We start from the raw sequence: 27,762 nt of genomic DNA, 5'->3' as shown, positions 1-27,762 counted from the left end.
CCATCATAATCTTTTTATTTTGGGGATAAATATTGAATATATTTTATATTCAAGACAATACAACGGGTTTTGGGGGGATTCTGGTGAAATCTGTAGTTAGGACAGTGGCAGAGACTGGCTAGGTACTCACCAATCACATTTTCTCTTCTTTCTGGGTGCACTGCTAGCTTATCCTCCCAGCTCACTCTTCCTGAGGTAAGGACATGTGACCACTTCTCATGAATGGAATGTGGGAAGAAATGTGTGTCACTCCTAGGCCAAGGTTGCTGAGTGGGTATACTCTTCTCTGTGCCCTTTGTTCTTGCTACTACTCAGATTCAGAGGGTCCTTTGGAGTAGTCCAAGGAGATGGCACAGCCACTTGATTGAGGGGAAACCTGGAATCCTAAATAACAGGGAAACATGGAGTCTCCTTCCCCCCAGCCCCATACCCACTGAGTCACACTGAATTATGATATGAGCCACAAATAAATCTTTATTTTATTAAGCCACTGAAATTATGGGGTTATTTAGCATAGTAGCTACCAAGACAAATATAGAAAATTACAATACAAATTGGAAAGTGAGATGTAACTTGTGAGAGATGGGGAGAGCTTCTGTTCCTTTGAGATAATCAAAGAAGATTTTATTGGAGGAGGTAGTAACTGAGCCAGATATATTTTTAAATTAGATAAGACATAGATAATTAGAAATGGGAGAGGCAGAGAGTTGGTAATTGTTTCAGAGGCAGAAATGAAAGAATGAAGGGGGAATTGGGAGGTGTGAATAGATCATATATTATATGTTAGTTTGGATGGCAAGAATGTTATGTGATAGAAGGGAGGTAAGAAGTAAGGGTGGAGAGATAGAATACTGAATTACAATTTTACTCCCTAGGATTTTTTTTTACTAGAAGAGTAAAGGAGAAATAGCTTGGAAAGATGTTTGAGATGGCCAATTTAGATATGAGCTCAATGATATCCCCTTGTTACAATAAAACCCCTATTCATAGCAGTGCCTAATAATAGGGTAGAAAACACAGTGAAAAATACAAGATGAGACTAGACGGGTGGTGGGAGCTATATCATGGCACCAAATTCAGGAGAGCAGATTTTGTTCTTAGTTCCATGGGGTACATTGGAGGGTTTCATGCAGAAGAATGCTGTGAATGTCATGACCCTGATTACTGTGTGGAGAACAAAAGTGCATTGGTAAGAATGGAAGCAAGGCACCAATTAGGAGGCAATGATTAAAGTGAGGCAGGTCCTCTCAAAGAACTTAAAGTCCTAGTTTCAGTATATTCATTTGGGAAGGGTAATGCATTTGCAGGACAAAATCAATAAATTAGAAAAGAAACCCATTGCTATAATTCCTTGAAGTAGAAATACAAAAACAAGAAAATGAATAAATAAATACATACACAAATACAACAGAGTAATAGTAAAAACAAACGACAAACGAACAAACTTATAAGCCAGTCTTCCTTAGACATGAATGTAGATTGATAATGTCTCAGAGAGGCTGTGTATATCTGTCTAACCTACCCCGCCCTATTCCCCTATCATGCTGTATTTTTCTTTATAGCCCTCATCTCCACCTAAAATATTATAATCTATTTTTCACTCATTTATTGCTAGTCTCTCCAAATTCCACTTGAACCCAAGAGGGCAGGGAACTCATTTTTTCACCACTGTAGTTCCTGCATTTAGAACAGTGCTTGGGAGAGAAGAGGTAGTATTTGTTGAATGATTGAGTAAAAAAATAGCTATTTGCACCAATGTGTTTTCCTTGAAAAAATACGTGACTTTGTTGGAAACCTCAACTGAAGACTCAGGAAATCTAAGGAATTATTCTTCAATAAAAGAACCCCAGGATGGAATAATGGAAAGAGCATGAGCTCTGGCATCACACAGGAGTGTATTCAAATCCTGGCTTCTTATGTTTCTAGTATCGAATGCTGGGTACTTGAACCTACCTCTCTGAACTTCATTCCTTATCTTTAAAATAGTATGACTACTCTTACCATAGTGTAATTTATATAAAGCATAATGTCTCCAACCCTATTTTTAAGAAATCATCTTTAATTTGGTGAAATAAATGTTTAAAATTTTCTAGAATTCTTATTTTTTCTAGAATTCACATTCATATCCTGGAAAATTTGGCTGTGGCTAACTTGTATATCTGCCTTTGTTCCCTCCATCCCTATCCTATTAAAATAAACAGTGTCATTCTTTTTTCCCTGTGCTTTTCTTGAATTTTGCTTGCTACCTACTACACCACACTGAGCCAGTGAAAACTTGTTTAACTGCACAGCGTTGCCTAGCAATGTCATGCTCCTCTCACAGTCTCTCTCTGGAATATGGTAACTGGACTCCTGCTACTAATTCTTCTATCTTCATATATCTATATATCCAGTCTTTTAACAACCATTAGAAGGGACATTCTGCTTTTATTAGCTGAAGGTCTTATAGAAGAGTCACCATTGTTATTCATTCTAATAAGATTAGGCTGAACTGTTTCTCTCTCTTTTCTCTAAATCACGCAGATTCTGTGTTTAAAAGGTCAATTACATTTATTTCAAATTGGTAAGACAAACATTTCCTGTGCATTCTGAAAATAAAATGGCTCAATGAACAGTCTCTTGAGAACATTTATTTTTTAAATTTTAAATATCTATCTGGCACTAAAATGTTTCTCCTGAATCTTAGGACTGTATTGAAAGTGATATTGAACAGATGCTGTGTCTGAAATGGAATCCATACCCCAGGAAGCTGACACCAGGAGTGGTGTGGGTGAGGTGACCTGGCCCCGTTATTGTATCCTTCACTACTAAATGATCATCTTGGCCATGCTATGAGTTTGCAAGTATTAAACAGAAAAAGCAACAGCCCACTCACAGTGCCACATCATGGAACACTGGAGGTGGGCCAGATGTAATAAATATAATTGGAAATAGAAGTAATTTCAAATCACTAATCTGTAGACGACAAAGTGATCTCAAAGAACCAATCGATGGCCAGCTTGTTTTTAGAAATCCTCACTGCAAGAATATTCAGATGCAGTAAAAGAATTTAGAGTCTCCTATTGTGTGGAAATGGGCTTTGATCCCTTACCAGTGGCTTTAGTAGTGCCTTCAGAAGCCTGAGCTGTTACATGCAGAGTCAAGAATAGCTTAAGCTGTTACATATGGAGTCAAGAATCAGATGTAGGCCAGCCAGATTCCATACATTTATTTACTACATGATACCACATGGGTTACAACCTCAAATGCCTACTGGGGTAGTCAGGTTGCTGGACTAAGCTAGAGGAGGTGCACCTGTTTAAAGAGTAAGCTGCTATTAAGTTGTAGGTGTGCTCTGTCTGTGAAACTGCAGACCCAGATAAACCAGACCTTTTGATGGCTTTAAGAGAGCGTGGTTGTCTGAATTTTCTTGTGGAATGCCTTGATTTTCAAAGCATTGACAGTTAAGTAAAACAATGCAGCCAAACATGTCTTTGGGGCAGATGCAGCACAGAGTCCAGCATTCTGTGATGGTCTGTGTATAGTCTTTGCTATTTGTGCACACAGGCTGAATGAGATAAAGAATATTCATGAGGTCCGACAGGCTCTTCCAAGAAAGCACAGCTATGTTCTGAGTGACAGGCTACAGGTCAAAGGCCACCTAACAAAATCAACTTTCAAATGGAGACAATACAAATACAAATGTTCCCTGTCAATTAGGAACTCCTACCCCACAGGTAGACAGGAGGAAGTTCCCAAGGAAAAAATTTAGGAAAGAGAAAGGAGAAAGAATGGTAGAGGGAAGGGGGAGAAAGTGAGAAAATGGTATGGAGCTGCCTCTGCTTAGTGTCCAGTCTCCTGCTCTGACTGGGGAGGCAGGATGCTGTCCATCCCTAGACAAAGTTAAATTCTGCTACGGCCTCAATCACTCTGGAAATCCAGAACTCTTAAATTAAATACCATGGCCTTGGGCTTCAATTTTTAGTAAACTCTTCACCACTAGTAAGGGAAAATCAAACCTCACATTGGCAATGTTTACTCTCTTTTCTCTGCCCTTGCAGGAATCAGATCTTTGCTTAGCTTCTGCATTTCTCCATTTTCCTGAGAGGAGACTAGGATTTTGCTACAAGCAGGGAGGTCCAAGTGAGATCCCGCATTAGTTTTGAAGAGAGATATACATGCCTAGGAATCTATTGTTGCAATACTTTCATTCTGAAAACTGTTGTCAAAATCTGGGCCCACCTAGTCAATGTGATAAAGGCAGTAAAATCTGTATATTTGGAGCAGCTCTCTGAATATCTCATTTTTCCATCTTCATGGCAACTTCTCAGGCCCAGGCATCCATCTTAGTTTCTATTCTAGCTCTCAAGTGATAGTTAATGAGTGTCTGCAAAATGAAAAGGTATAATCCTTCACAAAATATTCATAATTTCAAAGCTTTGAAGATGAGAGTAACTGACTTCAGAATGCAAAAATACGAAGCTACAGTTCCTAGAATAGAGATTTATTTAGTAGAGGGAGGAGAAGACAGGTTCTGGAGGTAATCCAGGCAGTGTGGACAAATTTAGTACTAAGAGTTTGAATTCTGAGATCCCGTTGACCAGTGTGACCTCAACCCTGCACTATGGATCAAGATTATCACTGTAGAACCTTGAAAGCTAGGCAATGTTGTTAAGGAGATTGGGAGCAGAGAATAAAGACATGATTATGGATACTAGAATCTAGTTATTAAGTAAAAGGCAAGAGAACCAGCTCGAGGCTGACTTGAGGACAAGTCTCTGAGCTCTTTCAAATTTCTAGAACATTGCAACATGGTGGTGTGGCAGGCAGAACAATGGCCTCCCGATGTCCACACTGTAATTCCCCAAACTGGTGAATTTGTTACCTTACATGGCAAAAGGAACTTTGCATATGTGATTAAGTTGAAGATTTTTGAGATGTAGAGACTATTTTAGATTATCCAGTTGGGCTCATTATTATCACAAGTGTCCTTACAAGACAGAAACCAGAGTGTCAGAGTCAGAAAGATATTAGAAGATGCTTTGCTGCTAGATTTGAAGATGAGAGAATTGGCCATTAGCCAAGGAACATAGATAGCCCCTAGAAATTGGAAAACAAACAAATAAAACAAAACAAAAAAACACTCAGTTGCTTCCTAGAGCCTCCAGAAGGAACACAGCCCTGCCAACAGTTTGATTTAGTCCCAGGAGTAAAATTTGGATTTCTGACCCATAGAATTTAAGATAACCTATTTCTGTTGTTTTAAACTACTAATTTTGTGATCATTTGTTACAGCAGCAATTGGAAATTAATGTCATGAGCAAACATGTTTTGCTTTCAAAAACAGAGAGCACTGGCAACTTAAACAAATTTCACTTCACATAAAAATCTCTGTGTCTGACATCTTAAAAACACCTGGCAAGGCTAGTATTATGTTTGTCCTAGAAAGAGTAATTTGGGTTGCACTGTGCTGTGTCCTTTGGATGAGCATGGACTTCAGATGTATTAGTCCATTCTTGGATTGATATGAAGAACTACCTGGGGAAGAGGTTTAACTGGCTCTTGGTTCCACAGGCTGTACAGGAAGCATAATTGTGGAGGCCTCAGGAAACTTACAATCATGGTGGAAGGCAAAGGGGAAGCAGACACAGCTTACATGGCCTGAGAAGAAGGACAAGAGAGAAGAGGGAGGTGCTACACACTTTTAAACAACCAGATCTTGTTATCACTATCATGAAAACAGCACCTCCCACTGGGCCCCTCCTCCAACACTTGGGATTACAATTTGATATGAGATTTGAGTGGGGACACAAATCTAAACCATATCATCAGAGTTTGTATCATGCCCTATTGTCGTGGTTATTGTGACATCTCTCTGCATATGTATTTATGTATGTATTTTTTTTTGACTCAGGGTCTTGCTCTGTTGCCCAGGCTGAAATATAGTGGCATGATCTCATTCACTGCAGCCCCCATCTCCTGAGCTCAAGTAGTCCTCCCTTAGCCTCCTGAGTAGCTGGGACTATAGGCACATGCCACCATGCTCAGCTAATTTCTGTATTTTTTGTAGAGACAGGGTTTCACCATGTTGTCCAGGTTGGTCTCAAACTCCTGAGCTCAAGCACTCCACCCGCCTTGGCCTCCTGAAGTGTTGGAGCCACTATGCCTACCCTTTCTCCACTTTTATATCCCATGTACCCTTATGGTGTTTAAGTTCCTAGACTGAACTGTTGTAGATCATCCTCTCTGACAAGCAACATGACTAACTCCATAGTTTGGGTTTAGGCTGAATGTGCAAGTTAATGTTAGGTGAACCCAGCACAGATGTCTATATTGGAGAAACAAGGGAGCCAGGACCCTTGTTCCCATTCTACAGATCATATACTAGCCATTATCTGCGTAATGATGGGAAATGGAGTTGTTGCTTCGCTGCTTGAAAAAAAATCAGCCTGGGGCAGCACCTGTAAATTCCACCTCCTTTTCAAGTTGGCTTTGTCAGTAGCTCATCAGGCCAGGAGAGTGGATGTCATAGAGCCAGCGTGGCCCATGGAAGACTCCTGCACAGCCCAGGCTGCGTGGAGCTCTGCCCTCAGTTCTTCATTGAGAGAGGCAGCTCTGACAGCAGGCGTATGCAGACTGTGTGGTGACAGGCACAGGTGAAATGAGAAACGGCTGACAGCCGGTCGGAATTGCCCTTGTTGTGTCACGTGGAGCACATCATATTACCAGAGGGCCTCGTTTACTATAGATGAGGAACTTGATATAAAACTAACAACCCTAAATGATTTTGTTTTTCTATGACCCAGCATGGTAATACATTGGGAGCATTTGCTCTGCTCTGTCTAACATAATGGTGTCATGGTGAGTTTCCCAGGATTTTATTGGCACTGATGTGAAATAGCTGTTTTTTTCTCTCCAATGCTATAATTTTCCATGTTCTGATCCTGCAATCATAGCACCATTTGGGTTAACTCAATTGCTTTGTCGCTTCGGTAAAGACAGCCCACACATAATGGCAATTTAAAAAATCATACAATTTTAATAATTGAGTGACTAAGACCCAGAGTGTCTGATACAGGAAGCTCATAATATTTTGTAATATGATTTTGAAAAGATAATAGAGGGTAGAGAAATGAGTACGACAAGAAAATGACAACACTTTCTTAAAGTGCTGCTATTAAGTGGGTATGACAAGCCCAGCTGGGTTCCTACAATGTTTAGCAAAGAACAGGACCCTTCTAAGCTGCTGCCAGAGCATGCTTGAGTGCAGCAAGAGCAATGGGGTGGTGAATTTGTTTTCTTTCCTCCTCCCTGCTGCCTTTGTTCCTGAGGATTATTTTACCACTCTACTACCCTCCCTGCTCCTGAAAGGCTTGGGGGAGCTCAGGGGCAATGGACCCTGTTGCCATGTTAAGCTTTCTCTTTAATCTCTCCTGCTGGGTGCAGTGGTTCTCAAAGTTTTTTGTTTTGTTTTTTTTCCACAAAGCACTAGAGTTCATTCTTCAAGAGAAATAGTTCATGAAAGTTCAGTATATAATACTACATATAAAAGCAGCACACTCTGATGGAAGAGATAGAGAGACACAACAGATTCTGAGATTCCTGGCTTTCCCTTCTCTCCCCATCTGGGGACACACGGGAAGATGTTTGAAATCCACTGGCTTGGAGCTCACTGGGAAACCTTGAAGATGCTTTGAAATGGTATTTCCGAGGGTTCCTTCAAGTCAAGGGTGTAGAATTTCTAGTTCAACTACGCTTCTAAAAATTCTGTGATTTGAACACTGTTCTGTGAGTAAGGCTCAGAGGGCCTCATCAGATGAAAAGGCCATTTTTCTTGTTGTTGTTGTTATTTTACTTTTTTTTTTTTTTTCAAATGCTTTGCTTATTTGGTAAGCTCAAGGGAAGTCTTAGAGTTGGAAAAGTTTCCCCCAATGGTCTGTCATTATTATCCAAAACAATTCCTCTTGGATTGAAGAAGAGGGTGTGGACATGTCAATGTCCTAGGCACTTGATTTTCTCTCTAATATTGCTTCCTTCTTTTTAGAAGTTTATGTGAAATGGTTTCTGCTTTTGCTTGATCACTGAGATTCTGGACAGTTAATTTTTAGCTAACCTTTCTCAAAGTGGCATACACTTTGGGGTCTTCCCTCTCATGTAACCAAAAAGGATAAAAATGATACCCAGGTTACCTATCCTTAAGTCTCAATTTTGCTGCTTTCAAATAAGACCATGGACGCTCCAAGAGGCCAGGTGATTTTCTAATGACAAACTTTATGCTTTTTTTGGTTTCTAATGTGTCAAAATATACCTAAGATACTCTAGGAGATTCGAAAAGCTCTAAGTGAGATGATCTTGATTTTGTTAAAGGAGTTGTTAACATGGTAAGGTGAGTTGAAGTTCATCCCAGGTCATCAGTCACCAGGTAGATAACACAGATTTACCTGATGTCAAAACCAACCTTCTATTTCCCTAGCATTTCCACTATATTCACAGGATATTTTGGCATTGAATGGACAGCTTAGATGAAGTCTCCTTGGAAATGAAAGCTCACTGTAAAATTAGAGAAAACAGCTGTGTTTTATTCTTGATCCCAGGATCAAACTCAGAAAGTAACCTTAAGGCAATCTCAACCCTTCAGGGGCTCAGTTGCTCTCCAAGGGAAAATCACTTCAGCTGTGTAGGTTGCTTTAGAGAAAAAAGGGTGTTAATAGAAGAATTGCCTTTCTTACTTCAATGCTGTGGACAGTGAGTGGCCAATTTACTCAGACCTGAGGGCTGTGAGCATAGACAGGTGGCTTTCAATGCCCAGCCCAGCTCAAAGTCAGGAGAGTAGATCAGAAACTAGATGGGGGTGTTTGGTGTCGCTGTCTAAATTGTATAGATATTATTGCCAGACATTTAGGCACACAGTAGGAGAGGGAAAATTTTCTATTCTTCTGTAAGCCTGAGTCAGTCTCTCTTTCCTCTTCCCCTTTTATTCAACTGCCTCCCTGTTAAATAATCTCTGTCAGATCAGCCTACAAATATTTCCAAACCATTGTCCTTTTCTGAACCTCTTAAATAGTGTTCCATATTGACTTGAAACTCCACTTGCCATAAATGCATAAATGGTTACTTTTTATGGTGATTGAAGTCAAGTTATTTTCTCTATTTAGAATGTTCTTCCTCATTTCCACTTGTCTAAACCTTGCTGTAATAGATTTTCCAAGGACTGCTATTTCTCCCCATAAGAGAATTTTACCTCCATACACCAGTGACAGCAAACTTGACCTGTAAATTGCTTTGACTGATGAAATGTGAATGAAAGTTACTTAAGTCACTTCTGAGCAGCAGCTTTATGAAGTATTACATGGTTCTGTCATTATTCTTTTTCTCTGCCGTCAGACATGTGTGTTCCACATAGGCCATATTCTGTCAAGTTAGTTGCAGAATAAAAGAGATATGCAGCTGAACCACAATGGACATGCAATACAGGAGGAAAAAAGAAATTGTTGTTGAGATTTGGGGATTGTTTGTTACCACAGCACATGATAGCATAAGTTGACTAATGCACTTGTTTATAATTCAAAGCCCAATTCAATGTCATTTCTTCTACAAAACCTCTTATTTCTATAATATGATGTCACTGGATTTGAATCCTAAATTTACCACTTTGTGAGTAATAAGACATTGGAAAATTTATTCAGTCTCTAAGGTTTAGTTCCTTTACCTGTAAAACGAGGAGAATACTAATACCTCAAGGAGTGTCACAAGATTTAACATAATTCATGTAAAGCTCTTAGCACTTAGTAGTTAACTAGTATTATTTATCTTTGTAAGTTTTCCATTTCTTATTTATAGCAACTGCCATACTGCCTTGCATTTAGGAAATGTTTAATAATTGTTGAATAAATCAACAAATAAAAAAATGCTCATTGATATCATCGTGTTTTACTTTACTCTTAAGAGTTGAGGGTGAAGGCCACCATTGATTATCTAGAAGTTCCACCCTGGAATTTACCATGGACCATACAGTTTTAAAAGAGGAGAGCATAGCTTTCATTAGCAAGTTATCTTGATTTCTTGAGAGCCAGAGGAGAAATCAGAGAAGGATTTTCTAGTCTCCTGTGTGGTAGAAAATGCTTAACAATTTCTTCAAGGCTGAATAAGGCATAAACTTGTATACTTTTGCTCAGGTGTCATCAGTCCCTCTTTTCCAGGAAACTCTGTATGAGTGAGCTAAATAATGATTATAGATAATATTCCTATTATTATCAAAGAGAAAGGATGATAGTAAAATAATAAAATGTAAGATTGGATTTTATTACTCCCTAAATCCTTTTATAAAATGTTCTCATTTCATATAAGGAACACTCATGCTGCTTTTTTATACTTACCCTTTAGGGTGATTTCCTTTTTCCATTCAGAATTCATCCTGTTTTTTTAAATGGCTCCCCAAAGTCTTCCTTTGCTAGTAGTTGCTCACCCATCTGTGCATACGCATTCCATCCTGTAATTCTGGTTTCTAAGCAAAGAAAAATTTTATCTCCAATGAAACCAACTGGAGGACATAAAATATAAATCAACTTCTTAGGGCTTATCTCCCAAGCACCATCACTATGGATGATGTATCAGGAGATGAAAAAATGTATGAAAGAGATTTATAATTAAGAATTTAGTCACCTACCTCTAGATCAGTATTGTTTTCCTCCAATTAGATACTAAGTTTTTAGGATACTGTCTTATATGCTTTAGAGAACTGAGTCAGAAAGCTGGAAATGACTCCATCAATTATTTGTTGATTTACTATCATTTTGCTCAAGTGATGAGTCTTGGCCCTGCAATAATACTATCAAGTTGTATACACAAAACCAAGGGCTAAATTTTATGGCGTAGAATATGAGTGCAGTAGAAATTAATTAAATGTTCTGAATAGCTGTGATAATGCCAGATACCAGGGATAATCTTCATGTTTAAGGTATTAGAAGTAAGAAGAAATCAACATCAGCTTCTTTATCACTTGGTAAGGGAAGGATAGCTATAAATACAAGCTAGAGGGAGTACAGAAGAGTGAGAGATTGCCTCGAACAGATAATAGATGGCTTTGCATAGAAGTTCTGTTTGAGCTGGGTCTGGAAGGAGTAGTCATTATATGACAAAAGAACAATGTGGAAAAATAAAAGCCCTGATATCAGAAAACATAGGAGATAAAAAGTAGTGTGTATTTAGAAAACTAGATCACTTAGACCTGTTGAGTGTGAGAGAGTTGGGTTGGGAGATAACCAGAAAAGACTTCTGTATATGGACTGAAAAGTATTTTATAATTTTCAAAGTGGCAATTTTGATTGACTGGAAGATATGAATAGATGAAGAGAACTGGATGTTCCAGAAAGAAGGTGAGGAAGAATGGAGAGGGTAATCAGGCTGTAGGCTGAAGGTAAAAATAAGCATCGCATTGATATTTGGGTGTGATTGAGTCACCTGAGACCAAACCGCAAACTCATTGTCCTAGTCTAGCTTCCATGATAAATGCATGAAGATTTGAAAGCTTCTTGAGGGTAGGCCCAACAATTTATCCCATTAATTTCTAGGCTCATACTCAATGAATGCCTAGCAAAAGAACAGATTTATCAATCTTTTAATTTTTTTCTGCTTTATTCATCCAATGCTGCCTATCAAAACCCTTGCCAGTTGTGCCCCCTCATGCTTTGATTCACATGAGTATTAGATATTCATGAATATCTAATATTCACATGGTGTCAGTTTTGGGCCAGGTTCTGTTCTAAGTGCTGTGTATGTGTTCCCTCATTGCAACCCTCTAAGGAAGCTGGTGCTGTATATGAGATTCCTCCTAACAACCTCATGAGAGTGGTAGTAGAGATAAAAATCTGAGTCACATCAAGCAGCTTTCCTAAATGGAGGAAGTGGGATTGAACCTGGGCAATCCTGGTCCAAAGTCTGAGCATTTAACAACCGTGCTCTGGTTTCTAAGGACAGCATGTATGTTTGCTGATGGGACCAACAGTGCAAGCATTTGTGTACAGTTTACTTTCTGATAATTTTCCTATTTCTATGACTCTTGACAATGTGCTGTACCATTTCCAAAGAAACATGACAGAGTGGAAGGAAGATCTGCTTTGGAGTGAGTCTGAACTCCACATATACTCATCATGTAGCCTTTGGTAAGATACTTAACTTCTTTACAACTTTCCCATGACTTTTCATTTGTAAATGCGAATGGAAATTTACATGTTGCAGAGTTGGTATGAAGATTGTGACTAATCCAGGTAAAATTTTCTGGTATATAGTGAGTTCTCAATAAACATTAGCCATCAGAATTAGTTGTTCTTGTTAATGTGGCAACCACCTGCTTCTCTTGCATCCCTAGGCTTGGGTACTTTTGAGAACAGATTAGGTACTAAATAAAGGCTGGCTGACTAGTTGACTGATACTTTTTTGCCTTGCCTGGGGGAAGACATCCCAGAACAATATGTTACTATTAGTCATTTTTCTCTAATTTGTACACAGTCTCTTTAATAACCATTTGCACTTGCATAGCACTTTCTATTAACTAGAGTTGGTTTTACTAACATTAATGAGACTTGCAAAATACCTGTATTATGGCAGGATTATTATTAACCTGAGAAACTTTTTCATCAAAGTTTGTCACAGGTTGAAAAAAAAGCTAATAATTTAACAGAAAAACCAAGACTACAATATTCATATTCCACACACAGTGACTGGTTGTCTTCATTTAGAAGGTGTACTGTTTGGAAGTCCCAGTGCTTTTTCCTTCTCATGACAGTTTCCAACTAAATTCCATTGCTGATATCAAAGGCCACTGATGTGCAAATTATTTCTGTGTTCATTATTCTTTTACCTCATTCACAGAGCAGGATGATGCTTTGCACTAGTTTCTACTTAAAATGCTCCAGATCTGGTAGGTAACAGAAGACATGCATTTAGGCCTCAAACAGTACAATTCAAAATAAATTCTGTTGGAAAAAGCAAGTCATACTAGTGACATGAACCAACGGCCTGCTATATTATGACACAAAAGAAACCACTGATATTTGTTAACATAGTAGCTAGCTCTCTGGCTTGCCAGTATTCCATTTTACAACCTAAACACACATAATTTTTGTTCCAAAGAGTAAAGGAATCTATTTATACAATGTGAGCAATTTTTTAAAACTCAAGCAACAGATAATGAGACAGCTACTAATCCCATGTGGCAAATCCTACTCAAAGAGTACTTTCTCTGCTCTTGCAGCCAATCTGTTATTTGTTATTGTATTTTTTATTTAGTATTCTTTTAAAAATTGGGTGGAGACCTCCTAGCCTTTTAATCTGCAAGGCAGAAAAATGCTGTACTAGTTGTTACTCCTCGCGATCACCATATGTAGAACAGATTATCCAAAGCTGTTTCCCTAATTCTTCTCATTAATTTTTTTCTCTCACTGTCTTACAACATAGGTGGTCTCCTTGGGGTTTTCTCACCAGCTAGATGTGTACATTTTTGTTAGTTATTTTACATCTTTGAGCTTCATTTTGCTTTTATCTGTAATGGGGGAGATAAGTTAGAAGTGCTTGCTATTTTTTAAAGTTTTTTTCTAGCTCTAAATTTTATATATTTTGTCACAGTGCATTACATTGTTAACAATTCAGTTTTGCTCAATGAACATTGTTTGAGCTGAAGTCAATCAAGAGGTATATTGCATTTCTGTGGGCAAAGAAATGGTGTAGGTTATTCCATTAGTTTCCTATTGCTGCCGTAACAAGTTACCACAAACTTGGAGGCTTAAATAACACTAGTTTATTGTCTTACAGTTATGTAGGTTAGAAATGCTTTATAGGTTTCACTGGAATAAAGTCAAGGTATTTGCAGGGCTGTGCTGGTTCTGGAGGCTCTAGGGGAGAATCCATCTCCTTGTCTTTTCCACCTTCTGGAAGCTGCCTCATTCCTTGGCTCATGTCCCCTTTCTTCTATCCTCAAAGCCAGCAACATTGCATCTATGTTTGTGACTCTTTTTCTCCTCACATTTTCCTGACTGATTCTTCTCCTCTATCTCCCTCTTTCACATGTAAAGACCCTTGTGATTATACGAGGCCATCCAGATTATCCAGGATAATCTTAAGGTTGACTGATAAGCAACCTTAATTGCATTTGCAAACTTAATTCCACTTTGCCATGTAATCTAACATATTTACTAGTTCCAGGATTAAGGATGTGAATATTTTGAGGGGATGACATTATTCTGCCTATGACAGTTATATATGCATTTATCTGTTTTTTTTTTTTTAAACAAACAACTATTATATGCCAAACACCATTAGGTACTGAGAATGGACTAGAAGGAAAAAATAGAAATAGTCTCTGACATGTTGAAATTTATAAAGAAGTGATATGACATAGGTTAGATTGTCACAGATGAGCATCAAATTGCAACTGTAATAAGGAAGGAGTGATATTATGATACACTCTTTAATATGGTTTAGAAGTGTGTCACCTCCAAACCTCATGTTGAAATGTGACCCTCAATGTTAAGGTGGGCCTAGTGCTAGGTGTTTGGGACATGGGAGTGGATCCCTCTTGAATAGCTTGGTGCTGTCCTCTCGGCAATGAATGAGTTCTCACTCCATGAGTTCATGTGACACCTAATTGTTAAAATGAGTCTGGGACCTCCCCCTTTTTATTTTACCTCCTCTCTTGTCATATTACACACCTGCTCCCCTTTCACTTTCTGCCATGAGGAAAACTTTCCTGAGGTTCTGACCAGAAGCCAAGCTGATGGTAATGCCATGCTTGTACAGCCTGCAGAACCATGGGCCAAATAAACCTCTTCTTTCTAAATTACTCAGCCTCAGGCATTTCTTTATAGCAACACAAAATGAATTACTACACTATAAAAAGATTTTTTGACTTAGTAAAAGTGGCCAGGAAATGCTTCTCTCAGGAAGTGGTGACCATTTAGTTGACATTTAAAGGAGCATATGGAATTTACCAGATGCAGAAGGGAGGAGAGTCCCATGAAGAAAGAAGAGCATATGCAGAGGTCTTGGAGCAGGAACGAGCATGGCCATTCAGAGAAACTGCGATGATGCCTCTGTGGCTGGAGCTCCAGCAGGAGGGTGCCATGATGCCTTATGAAATGAAACTATGGAGGTGAGAGGGGCCAAATCACGCTCTGTACCTGTGTTGGCCATGCCCAGAAAACACTATTTGTGATAATGGCATTTGAAAGCCATACAATGGTTTAAGTACTACATTGACCTGATCAAATCAGATTTTCAGAAGTTAATTTTGAGGATAGAAGACCCAGTCCCTGCCTTCAAGCAGCTCTCAGTAGTTTAATAGAAGTCATAAATATACACAGGAAAAGTTAAATAACAAAAATTAAATAGAAAAGACAGACCATAAGATGGTACAGATAAAAGCTCTGAATTTAAGGGATGCAAGTCAATAATCTAAGAAGTTTTTCTGGAAAAAGATAGACTTTTGGTAAACATAGATATACTTTGATAATGATACTTTATTAAGGACACTAACTACCTTAGTTATCTTTTCTATACATTTAGTGGATTTTTACTATACATTTAGTGGCTTAAACAATGTTCATTTATTATTCCACAGATTTCTAGGTCAGAAGTGCAGTATACTGTGTCTGTGTTCTCTGCTCAGGGTCTCAAAGGCTAAAATCAAAGTGTTAGAGGAGCTGCTTTCTTTCTGAAGCTCTGAGGGAAGAATCTGCTGCCAAGTTTATTCAGGTTGTTGGCAGAATTCAGTTCATTGTGGTTGTAGGTCTGAGGTCCCCATTTCCTTGACATGTGGCCTTCTTCATCTTCAAGCCAGCCAGAGCAAATTCTTCCCATTCTCTGAATCTCTCTAACTTCTCTCTTCTGTTTTTAGGTGCTTATGGGGTTATATCAGGTCTACCCAGATAATCCAGGATAAATCCCTATTTTAAGCTCAAGCGATTAACCTTCATCACATCTGCAAAGTTGCTTTTGCCAAGTAAGGTGATAACATATTCCAAGTACTGAGATTAAGGCATGGAATATCCTTGGGGGTGAGGATGGGAGTGGGGGTCGTAATACTCCCTGCCGTACACACAGAACCAGATGAATGGGAAATTCCAAAGGATCTCCCTTTGAATTTCTTACATTATGGCTGAGGAGATAAGTTTAAGTACAATAATACTATGTTGTTGTTGTTGTTGTTGCATGTGTGTGATATCATGATCATAAATGCTCATTAGACCCAAGAATATATACATGTTTTAAACAAAATAGGGAGGCCTTTGGTCAGCTGTGGAGCACACGACCAACATAAAGTCTTTCAAATTCAATTTTTTTTAAACAAAATATTCGCTGGCCAAACAAAATATACTTGTGGGTAAAATCTGGCCCATTGGCTGCCAGATGTGAACCTTGAGATAGGTTCTCTAAAAACTGGTGAAAAAATAAGATAGAAAAATGACAAAATTTGTGGCACTTGGTGCTAAAACTCTTCATTTCTTTTGTCATCACCAGCATTTGCTAAAATTAATTGTTCTCTCCTCTTTGAAACATGTTCTCTGGAACACCACTCTCTCAGTTGTATTCCTACTTCGGTCTCCTTTGCCCCTCCTCTTCCCAATTCTGCATGCTGAGGTGCCCCAGGATCTAGTCCTTGGAATTCCTTCCTGATCCACATTAATTCTCATTGATCTCATTCAGTCCCTTGGCTATAAATGCTGTGTCTGGAGTGATGACTCCCCAGTTTATGTTTTTAGCCCTGACTTCTCCCCTGAACTCTTGTCATTTCTATCCAGCTACCATTTGAACATCTCCACATCCATTTCTAATAGCCAACTCCACCTTAATGTGTCCAAACTGGACTTTTCTTTTTTCTTCCCAAACTTGCTGCTCTTTCACCTTCTCCATCTCAGTAAATGGCTGCCCCATTCTTTCAACTGCTCAGACCTAAAACCGTGTGTCACTCCTGATATTTTTCTTTCTTTCACAACCCACAGCTCACCTATTAACAAGTCACATGGGCTAGATCTTCTAGGATCTTGTCGTCTCTCACTACTCACAATGCCATCACCCTGGAATAATGCAAAACCATGTCTTCCCCTGAATGGACCCCTTGTCTACACTCTTACCCTGCTACTGTCTATTATCCACACACCAGCCAGAGTGATTTCATTTTAAATGTGAAACCCAAGTCACATCATATCACTCCTTTCTTTATATATGCCAGCAGCTTCCCATCTTACCCAGAATAACTTTTAATGTCCTTCCCTTGGCATACCATCTGGCTCTGCTTGAATCCTTGACCTCATTTCCAATCTTTTCTACTTTTTCATTTTACTTTAATCACATCAACCACCTTGCTCTTCCTTGAACAGACAAAGTGCTCTCCATCATCCTTTTCTCTTCTTTTCTTACCCTGTTGCTTCATTTGGTTGTCTACTTAAATATTAAATAATAGTGAGATCTTACTTTGTTTAATTTTTAAATAGCATTTACCCTGCATGGCAAATGACATGTTATGTATTTATATGTTTGTTGGTCTAGTGACTGTCCTTCCTCACTAAAATGTAAGTAAAATCTGTGACATCAAGAACTTTGTTTTGTTGACTGAAGCACTCAGTACCTAGAACAAGGATAGAAATGTATTTATCAAAGGGATTAATAAATTCCCCCCCCCCCCAATCCAGTGAAATTTTTCTGGCAGGGCTTTCATTCTGAAGTAGTGAGTCTTACACTAAGCTTTGAATGAAGAAATGATCTTGGATTGATAGAGGAGAAAAATGAAGCATTTCTGGGAGGGGAGCTAATTCCAATAAAGACACAAGCTAGAAGTGAGCAAGACACAGATCCTATAAATAACTATTAATAATTTCCAGTGTTTATTGAGTACTTAATATGTACCTAGTACTGCTTCACTTTTTGAGTCATTTAATTCTTATAATAATGCTAGTAGGTAGTTGGCATTACAGTTTTACTACTAAGTGTTGGTTTATCCCACTGGCTGCATGTTTAATATAAAAAGACAGCCTTCGCCTTGAAAAGCAGCAATGATATGATAAAGATTACAGGTCTTTTGAGAACACACCAGAATATTCAATCAGAAATTGACTGTGATATGGCACCTATATAAAATTCTAAATATGAATAAAGAGCTATGCATAATGGCAGTTATTGCAACATTATATATGAGTAAAAAACAGCGACAAGTTATTCTTCTTTCACACAGAAGTAAATCCAAGGATGGGAAAGACACTCCCCCCCAACTGCCCACACATATATACACATGTTTTCTTCTAAAGGGAGTTTTTGTCTGCTCAAGAATTTAGACAAGTAATTGGTTGAGTTCCCAGAGTTCTGCACCTTAAACCAGAACTTGCTATTTTAATCTAAGAAGAGAAAGAAAATAAAGAAAAGGAAAAGAAAAGAAAACCTCAAGGGTACAGGCTTTACAATCATATAGACGTGTGCTCCAATTCTGGTTCTGTCATTTATAAAAAAGACAAACTAAGGGGATTTCCCTCATACAATTCTCAGTTTCTTCACCTGTAAAATGGACTTAACAACCGGCTTATATTAGAGGGGACTTTGATGAGATAATTGCTCTTTTCCTGTGAAATTAGGTCCATTCCACTGTTTCCTGTGTCTTAGGCAATGACTGGAACTACCATTTATCCAATTTTGTATTCTAGAACCTATGCCACATCCTTAGCACTTCTCTCACCTTCTCTGTCTTTCCCATGCCTAGATTCTGCCAATGCTGCCACCTACATATCTATCAGAGCCACCTACGTCTTTCCATCTTTTCTCCTTGGGTCTCCTTTACCCTCGTTAGTACGGATTCTCAACTCTTGCTTAGATTACTGTAATAAGCTTCAAAGGAGGATTCATTCCTATACTTTGTCCTTCTTTCTCTTCATTTCCATATTGCAGTTGAAACAATATTCTCATAATGAAAATATGATCAAGTTCCCTTCTAAACTCACAGCTTTAAACTTTTCACTGTTTTCTCTTTGATCACAGATATGTACACAAATCTATACCTTGTCCCACCTTACCTAATTCTCTTGTCTCATCATGGATTCTTTCCCCACCCCTCTCTTTCTGCTTTCCAACTCACTGGCTTTCTTTGAATTCTTCAAACACGCCATGTTCCCTACTGCTTCAGAGCTTTAGTGTTCCCTTTGATCAAATGCTTTTGCCTCCGCCCACCCCATTTTCATTTAGGGACCTGCATGATTCAGCCTTTATCTCACAGCCTACGTCAGTTTATTTTAATGTGTTTTCTCAGTACCTTGTTACCCCTTTAGAGCTCTGTTATCAATTTGTAATTACAGCATTCCCCACTTATCTGTGGTTTCACTTTCTGCAGTCTCAGTTATCCACGGCCAACCACAGTTTGAAAATATTAAATGAAAAAAATTCCAGAAATAAACAATTCATAAGCTTCCCATTTGCCCGCTGTTCGGCATAGCATGATGAAATTTCACACCACCCCACTTCAGCCTGCTCAGGATGTGAACCCCCTTTTTGTCCAGCATATCCATGCTATATACGCCCCCTGTACTTGAGTCTCTTCATAGGTGTCTGGGTTATCAGATCAACTGGTTGTTATATTGCAGAGCTTGTGTTCAAGTTACTCTTATTTTACTTAATAATGCTTTAGCAATAATAACTTCATTTAGTTACTGCTGTTCATCTCTTACTGTGCCTAATTTATAAATTAAACTTTAACATAGATATGTATATATCTATGGAAAAAAATAGGAAATAGAAAAAAATAGTATATGTGTAGGGTTTGCTACTATCTATTATTTCAGGTCTCCACTGGGGTTTTTGGAACTTATCCTCCTTGGATAAGAGGGGACAACTGTGTACATTATTACTGTGGTCATATGATTAATTCCTCTAGGGGACTCTGTGTTCCATGAAAGTAGAAACCTGTTTGCCTTTGCTGACTCTATCTCCAGTGCTTAGCGCCACATCTTCTACATCGTGGATGTTTCATTAACATTTGCAGAATGAATAATCAAATAAGACTTTACAGAACATCTCCACATAGTAAGCTCTCAATCATAGTAGCTATTACCACTATTATCTTTTAGCTACTTGAGTCATAAAATCACATGTTTATTCCCTGAAGAATACCAGTTTGAGTACACTTTTGTCTTAGTGGCTCCAACATTTTGCAAGAGCAGACCGCAAATGTCCCCCCAATAGCTGAAAAACCTTCCTGTGTGTACAACTCTTTAACTCAACATTTAAGTCTGCATTTAAATATGAATGGATACCAAATAAAATGATTTCTAGTGTTTTTTAAAAGGAAGTTACTGGTAACTAGCCAATGAATCTCTTCTTTTTTAAAGGCCACTCCCAGTTAATAAAAAATAAAACTATCATTAGCATAAGGGATGCTGCCTGTTTCCTTTGGTAAGTGAACAAGCAGCCCATTCTTCTAACAACTGAATCATATTCATGAAGCATAAATAAAAAAGGAGGTTATGACCCAAATATTTCTTTTATTAAATATAATTGGAATTTCATCTGTTAAAAGATCATGTCTACCTACTCTGATTTTAGACTCTATATTTCCAAATTTATTACTGGCTCCTTTTTTTTTTTTTTAACTGCATTCCTTTCACACAGAACTGCTTGCTATTTTCTATCTACATCCCAAATTTTCCCATTCTGTGCTTTTACTAATGCCTTCTTTGTTGCCTAGTATGGCTGTTATTCCACCAATACTTCAAGGCCCACTCAAGGCAATCTCCTTATTGACCTCCCATTTGGAAAGAAATCTCTATCTCTTGGGTCTTTCTGCAATTCTTTTTCTTTTTTTTAAATTTTCTGCAATGGCATTTGTAATTTTACCCTTTGTAACTTTATAATGTATTTGCTATGTAGATTTGTTATGTGTTCTGCTAGATTTTAAGATCCTTAAGGGAAGGGTTTATGTCTGACTCAATTATTATCTGGCATCTTACCTGTATATTGATGGCCTTAGATAAACATTTGCTAAATGAATAAATGAAAAGGTAAATATTTAAATGGAAGAAGAGATATACAGACTTTAATAAAATATTGTTAACCTAGAATAACCTAGAATTCATATTGATGGAATATATCCATGACCCCAGATTATACCTGTCTATAAAACCAAAAATGAAAGAACTATCAATATATCCTGAGACAAACCTTATGTCACTCCTAACCATTTTCTTGAGATATAAAATTAATCAGGGTTCAAAATGGTTTTGTATATATATCTGAACTTTAGTTTTTACTTGTTACTCATATAACATATTAGAAAAAACATAGTCCTACAAATTGTTGAATAGAAACAAGGACGATCACATTTATAATATTGAAGAGCTGGATGGAACTGAATATAGCAAGTCCATTTATAGACTTCATTCATGGGGTTATCCAGTCCATATAAATAATGGGCACTGATATGGTTTGGCTGTGTTCCCACCCAAAACTCTGAATTGTAGCTCCCGTAATTCCCACGTGTTGTGGGAGGGACCTGGTGGGAGATAACTGAATCGTGGGGGCGGTTTCCCCCATACTGTTCTCGTGGTGGAGAATAAGTCTCACGAGATCTGACAATTTTATAAGGAGCTTCCCTTTTCACTTGGCTCTCTCATTCTCTCTTGCCTGCTGCCATGTAAGTTGGTGCCTTTCACCTTCCTCCATGATTGTGAGGCCTCCCCAGCCACATGGAACTGTGAGTTCATTAAACCTCTTTTTCTTTATAAATTGCTCAGTCTTGGATATTTCTTTATCAGTAGCATGAAAATGGACTAATATAGGCATCATCACTGAACATAGTATCTGGATCAAGGATGGCAAATACCAGGTATATGCACTTCTATTTCTGCATTCAGTGGATAGAATAGACATCATTCATCAAACCTGACATTCTTTCCCACCAACAGGTGTGATCTTAGAATTTTTCCTAACCCAGCACTCCAGATACCACTATCAGTTGATATACATGGTATATCTCAAATCTAAATGATTCTAAGTTATGGAGGAATTTTCTCAAGGCCTTTTAGTTTTTGTTTTGTTTTAGTTTCAAGTGACTAATAACATATTTTAAGTTATGTAAAACTTCCTGACCCCAGTAGGGGATAAGTATAGATCATTTTAGAATTGTATGAGTGAGTAAAGCAATTTCTCCAGTGATCACAGTACACCTGCTCTTCTGTGATGCCTCCTACAAAAGCCATGCTGTAGGCAACAATGCCGCCTAAACTGTATTCATTATTGGATCTGGTACATATCAAAGCCTCCTAGGCAATTGACTCAAATACTATTTTTTTTCTGAAAAGGATAGATTGCTTAGGAAAAGCTCAAATTTGTGTGTGTGTGTGAGAGAGAGAGAGACTTCATCTGAATTCTATTAAGGTGTTATGTCATTAACTTTTCTAGAAGCCAAAAATAGCCTAGGATTCCTTTTTGAATTTTGGTGGCCTAGATCAAGAATTGTACAGGGAGCTTCCACTGACTGCAGTCACTTATTGATATGTAGCCCTGGACCATTGGTTCTCAACCAGGGGCTATTTTGTTCCCAAACATCTCCTAAGGGATATTGTCAATATCTGGAGATATTTTTGGTTGTCAAAACTGGGAAGGGAGGTGCCACTAGCACTAGTGAGTAGAGGCCAGGGATGCTTCTAAACACCCTGCACTGTACAGGACACATCCTACAGTACAGTCATCCAGCCCCAAATGTCAATAGTACAATTTTTGAGAAATTCTGATTTAGAGAATTGCTCTAGAATGTTAGCTCACTGAGGTTGGGGATCTGATTTTCTTAGAGTCCATAGCACAATGCCTGGAAAATATTAAGTGCTTATTATTTCTTAAATGATTGAATGGAAGAATGGATGAACAATTCCATTTTAGCAACTCATGACATTGCTTAGGAAATGGAGTGATTCTTACTTTATCTTCATAGCCTCTTTGTTTGACCAATGAGCATGACCACACTTAAAGCCAGTAATGATGGAGTTCCTAGTATATTGAAGAGGCAAATAAATGCTCTTGCTTTGGCCCAAAATATCAATGTTCATTGTGGAATTAAACAATGGAGAACTGATGGCTGAAAGATCTATGACAGTATCTCTATCACTGGAAATGTAAGACCTTCTCTTTAGGCCATGTATCGGTTCTCATAAATTTTTGGTTGTGAGGATAAATTATTTTAAGACATATTTTTCTCTCTTATTGCCAAGTTAACTTTTGATATATTAATAATAGTAACAACAATAACATAAAAAAGATGGTCAATCTTCCCAGTGCATGTGGTGGAGTTGAGTCTTTGACAAAATTATTTCCAATTATTTATTATCCAAAATGTTATCAAGGCAGCTAAAAGAACTTGAGTTTATAAAGTTCAAGATACTGTCATAAGGTCTTTAGGATTTAAAACGTATATTATGAATCTCTGTATTTCCAGGACTCTGCTCTGTTACAGGTGAATTTTGTCTTAAAACTCAACTTGGGCATAATTGGACATGAATCTGTCAAGGTTTCTTTGAAACCTGTCTCTTAGGTCTGATCCTGTGACTTCTGTCAGTCACTGGGTAAAAACAAAGTTAAAAAAAAAGAAAACCTCATGCAGGAGGAAAGAGAATTGACATTTGTCAAGCAACAGCATGATGCCAGGTCTTAAAAATACACCTTTTTCTCAATTAATCCTCATAACTAATACATGAATATGTATTATGTCTTTGTGTGTTTTACAGACGAGGAGGCTGTTACTCAGAGAGGTTAATAACCTCCACCAGGATCACTCAGATATAAGTGGCAGAGTTTACATAGAACCCAGGTCTGTCTTATCCCAAGGCCTCATTTTTTTTCCCCATCCAATATTTACTTATTTAGGCCTCTGGCTAGCTACAAGTTTGTTCCTTTACCCAGATACTTCCGCTTCCATATTTAAAAGAATAGACATAAAATATGTAGAAAGTATGGTAAACAGTAAAATAGATTGAAGGTAAGTTTCAGTTTTTTTTTTCAATAAAGCAGCAAGAAATTTCCTCTCCTGAGCTAATATATTTAAATCCGTTAAAAAAAATATTCTAGGCAACTACCGTAATAAATCTGGTTTCTTTTCAAGAGAAGCACTTGCAAAAGGCTGGGTTTCAGGACAAGGTCCTTCTAAAAAGTTCTATAAACAACCTCCCATTATCCATAACCATATCCAAACACACAAACACATACATGCACACATTTCTCAAATTAGGTTTGAAATGCTCACTATCTATGACTTGCGAATTACTTAAAATTTCTGACCTAATGAGTGACATGGGAATAATAATTCCTGCCTCACAAAGTTATTGTAAGAACTGGATAACGTGATGTGGTTAACAGTTTAGAACAGTGTCTGCATCTTGTAAGTATTTTCTTGTGATTTCTCTCTCTGATCTTCACAGAGGATGAGCACCTTGGGGTCCTACTAGCACTGCCTTGGTGTTACATGTTAAGATAACTTTGTTGATATTCCATTTTCCCACCGTCCTAGTGGAATTTCAAGGAGGCTTTTGAAATTAGTTCATTGTCAATCAATGACTTGTGCAAAATTGCTTTCTCATCTTCCCTTCAACCACTTGGATATCATCCTCAAGGTGACTCCTGAATAGTCCAAATCTGCCTACTAACAAGGCTTTATTCCCAGGATTTATCAATCCCTGGGAAAACAGAATGGAACATAAATTGTGGTGACCTTCTGTAACAGTCATATATAACTCTGAAGCAATTAACATTTACAATTTAGATGTATATGTGTTTGCATTTTTTTAAACAAACTCAAGAACCAAAGTATGAGATGCATATAAGCAATAAGAAATGTCTTATGCTCTCCAATGCACCAGATTTGTGCAATTCCTTAAACAGTCTGATTATTTTCATGATCACAACCAATGTTGATCCTAGTATGCCATTGTAAAAGCTCCTTTATCAATCAAAATTTTATTCGTTCAAAAAGATAAGTCTTGCTTCCTCCAAATGATATCTCCCAAAGAAGATATTCTGTGGACCACATCTAAGGGAAATGTGTCTATATTAAACCTGACTTTTAACAGAAATGGGAAACATGTTGCATTTTTTGCTCCATGGTCATTCTTTGACTGAACAATGCAATTCACGCTGAGAAATGGACTGTCAAACTGTATCAGAGCTCCAGAATTCTGGAAAAAAATTGTGTCTTTATCATTTTGATGACTGATCTTAATGATTCCAGTGTGCAATATTTTCTTCACTAACCAAATGCTTAAACTTCATGTTTTGATATTAGCATAGAAAGCAAAGTGAGCTCAAATGTATCTCCAACCAGTTTGCCTTATATATGAATGGCTTTATCTTCTACCAATCAATAAAATTATCTTCCAGGATAAAGCCTGGGGTTAATCTTGAAGAATTCGAACTTGTGTAAGTAAATAGATTGTTTTTGGAAAAGGATAGAAGTGGCCACCAAACAGATCATGGTTTATTCAGGAAAAAATAATTCTGTGGTTGTTACCTGTTCCACAAAATGCTCAACCACACCTTGCTTTGCTTTTTCAGATTCAATTTTCTTTCCCACATCATTCCAAAATTGCCCCTAAATATAGTGCTTTTTAGACTTGCCAAGTTGTGACTCCCTAAAAGTTAACTTGGAAATATCTGTCACAGATATTGACAGAGTGACCAAAGCAGACCTGTGACTTTATTTCAGGGAGAAGTGCCTGGCAGGAAAACCGAGTGATGTTATATTTCAAAGGATTTAGGCAGGCTAGGGAAAAAAATGCAGTGTCTGAAAGAAAATATTACATTTATTACTTCCTAGTCTTTTAGAAGCTCCCATTATGGCAGTTGCAAACAAACAAATAAAATTACAATAAATTCAAGCAAGCAGTCACACAAATAATCCAGAAAAAGGAAATATGTGTATGTACTCTAGAAACTGAAAGCCCCAGGGTTGATTAGTAATGAAATGCCTGTGGAATTAAAATAACATCAGAAAGATTTTTTAGAATAATAAACTGTCAAAAGTAAACCGCCCTACTCAAGATTCTTCTTGTTCCCCGCAAAGAGTTTCCAACACATTCTGGAACACGAGGAAAGTTCCTCATTTGCAAAAGTACAGCTAGCAGAATAGATAGAAGGAAGGCAGAAGACTTTGTCTTTTCCTTCTCTCTTCATTGTGGCCGTGATAAAAAGCTCCAGGGCCTCCTGTCCATGACCTTAGTCCTTTGGAGAAGGCTGGTGGGGGGAGTGCAGGCCGGGCTCAAGCTTGCCATTAGTCAGTGATCTGTGAATAGCTCTCGGTCCCTTAATGACGTGAGCGCAGGCTCCAAAGGGAGCGGGTGACTCAGAGCGCAGGAGGCTCGGAGATTGCCTGAGCAGCCATTAGCACGTCATTGGTAATCCCAGCGACACCTTTCACATCCGCGGTATTTGTCTCCATGCTCTCCGCGGAAGACTGTGAGAATGTTTTATTTAAGGGCTCTGTGCTGCCTTCTGCCTGACAGGATTGCTTGTCTGCAGGGCTTACTAACACTTGCAGATCTTCCAAGAGAAGAGGGGTGGGGGATGCGGAATTCCTAGTATAGTTACAGGCCATTTCCGTGAACGCAGACATTATGCCTCTGCACGCTGGAAATTGCATGGCAGATTAAAACTGTAGCCCTTGTCCTTTTACTTCATGAGAGAAAGAAGCAAAGGAAAGGCTCAATCATTGCTGCAAAAAGTCTGCTTAATTCCATAAACATCTGTTAAACGTCTACTATGAAAGTAGTGTAATATAAAATAGCGGTCAAGAGCACATCTTGTGGCATCTGATATAGCTGGATTTGAATGACAGTTCTGTTGCTCTTTGTGTGACTTTAGGTGAGTTACTTAAAGTCTCTGAGCCCTGTTATCTGCAAAATGGATATAACAGTGACCTTCTTAAAGGATTGTTGCAAAGGTTAAATGATAACAATGTATATATGGCACTTGGCAAATAATAAGCACATAAGTGGCAGCTATTTGATTTCTATGTACTGAGCACTGGGCTAGGTGCTGGGCTACTGGGGCACATAGGACATAGTTCCTCCTTGAAGGAACTCACAGAGCAAGGAGAAGCAAACAAGGAAACAAATAATTGTAGTGTGGGGGTGATAAGTCTATATTAGCATAGTGGTTCTAAAATTTTAATGTACATTAGGATGACCTGGGGAATTTTTAAAATGAAGATTTTATAAGGAACTTAATTAAGCAAGAAAAAAAAAAGCTAGAGAGAAAGAAAGAGAATCATTAAAGAGTAGGCAAAAGACGTGAACAGGCCCTTCTCAAAAGAAGACGTACAAGCAGCTAACAAATATGTGAAAAAATGCTCAATATCACTAATCATCAGGGAAATGCAAATCAAAACTACAATGAGATACTATCTCACACCAGTCAGAATGGCTATTACTAAAAAGTTGAAAAACAACAGATGCTGAGGCTGCGAAGAAATGGAAAGGCCACCGTTGGTGGGAATGTAAATTAGTTCAGCCACTGTGGAAAGGAGTTTGGAGCTTTCTCAAAGACTTAAAACAGAATTACCATTTTGACCCAGAAATCCCATTATTGAGTATATATTCCAAAACAAAATAAATCATTCTACCAAAAAGACACATGCACTCATATGTTCATCGCAGCACTATTCACAATAGCAAACACATAGAATCAACCTAAGTGCCCATCAATGGTGGACTGGATAAAGAAAATATGGTACATATACAACATGGAATACTATGCAGCCATAAAAAGAACAAA

This window comes from Pongo pygmaeus, chromosome 9 (assembly GCF_028885625.2).
Source record: "Pongo pygmaeus isolate AG05252 chromosome 9, NHGRI_mPonPyg2-v2.0_pri, whole genome shotgun sequence".
Taxonomy (NCBI): Eukaryota; Metazoa; Chordata; class Mammalia; order Primates; family Hominidae; genus Pongo; species Pongo pygmaeus.
The sequence above is the reverse complement of the archived record's forward strand: the minus strand, read 5'-3'. Positions refer to the sequence as shown.